Source organism: Echinops telfairi, unplaced genomic scaffold (genome assembly GCF_000313985.2).
Source record: "Echinops telfairi isolate 266 unplaced genomic scaffold, ASM31398v2 ScPeMD7_7469;HRSCAF=8507_0, whole genome shotgun sequence".
NCBI classification, from domain to species: Eukaryota; Metazoa; Chordata; class Mammalia; order Afrosoricida; family Tenrecidae; genus Echinops; species Echinops telfairi.
This window is the reverse complement of record NW_022111372.1, coordinates 70,918,340-70,919,916: the sequence shown is the minus strand read 5'-3', so window position 1 is coordinate 70,919,916 and position 1,577 is coordinate 70,918,340. Positions and strand designations below refer to the sequence as shown.

The following is a 1,577-nucleotide window of genomic DNA, read 5'->3' as shown; positions in this document are numbered from 1 at the left end:
GGCTGCCCTCCACTGTGGCCTCCTATCCAACAGCCTAGCACACAACTGGGCTCACAGCTGGCACTCAGTAAATATTTGGCAATGTAGTCAGGAGGTTGGTTAAAGGGATGACCATGGCAGGTCCTCAGCCCTGCTTCCTTGATTAGGCTAGTGCTAAAGGATCTAATAAACACACAGCTCAACATCTCTTATTGTGTTAAATAGATATTATATATGGATAACATCTATATTATGTGTCATGTAATATATATTTTATATATATGACAAAAATTTGCCATTTCAACATTTTTATATATATCATTCCATAACATTAACTATATTCATCATGTTCTAACAACTATCATCACTACCCATTTCCAAAACTTCTGTCACCTTTAACAGAAGTTGTGTACCTAAGCAATGCCTCCCCCTTTCTCCTCCTCTCCCCACAACCACTGATAAACACTAATTGGTCTATATGCACTTACCTACTCTAGATACTTCATATACATAGGGTCATACAGTATTTGTCCTGTTGTGACTGACATTTCAGTCAGCATAATATACAGATTCAGCTGTATGTTAGCACATATCAGAACCTCGTTTCTTTGTATGGTGACTAATATTCCATTACAAGGAGCCCTGGTGGTGTAGTGGGTTATAAGCTAGGCTGCTAACATCAAAGTCAGCAGTTGGAAACCATAAGTTGCTCCTCAGTTGGAAGATGAGGCTTTCTACTCGCATAATGAGTTACAGTCTCAGAGACCCATAGTTTCTGAGTTCTACTCTGTCCTACAGGATCACCATGAGACAGAATTAACTTGATGACAGTAGGTTTGTTTTGCTTTGAATATCCCAATGTGCATAGGTACACCTTTTCTTTTTTTAATCTGTTCAACTGTTGATGGACATTCAAGCTATCTCCACCTTTGTACTATTAAGAGCAATGACCACAGCCCAACATTTAAACTTCATCTTGGTGCTTCTAAGGAGCCCCGGTGGCTTAGTGGTTATGTGTTTGGCTGTGATCTGCAAGGTTAGCGGTTTGAAACCACCAGCCACTCCACAAGATAAAGACAGGGCTTTTTACTCCCATAAAGAGTTACAGCCTCAAAAACTCACGGGGGCCATTCTACCCTATCCTATAGGATTTCTATGAGTCAGCATAGACTCCATGAAAGTGAGTTGAGTTGATGCTTCTAGTCCCCTAGGACTGCCTTTCTTGATGAATACATTCAACTGGATGCTTTATGCTACTGTTTCATCCTCACCACAGCCCACAACCAATGCAGATTATTATCACCATTTTACAGACTGGAAATTCAGGCTCCAAGTGGTTCTGACTTGCCCAAAGGAAAACAGCTAATACTGACAATGCTGGGTTTTGAGTCCAGATATACCTCATTCCAAAGATCAAGTTCTAAAAAGAAAGTGAAAAATAAAAGCTACCAGGATAGTGTAAACAGGTTGCTATCATCTACTATCCAAAAGGTTGGACGTTCAAATGCACTCGGGAACACCGTGAAGGAAAGACCTGGCAATCTATTCCCTGGAGACTTTCAGCATTGAAAACTCTTTGAAGCACCGTTCTACTCCAA

The 1,577-nt window shown here is 40.6% G+C and overlaps 1 protein-coding gene across 1 annotated transcript in view; it reads left to right on the top strand.

Annotated features, from left to right (window-relative positions):
- Positions 1-1,577, top strand: part of ADRA1B (adrenoceptor alpha 1B) — a 168,570-nt gene that overhangs the window by 363 nt on the left and 166,630 nt on the right. The gene's annotated exons all lie outside the window — the stretch shown is intronic.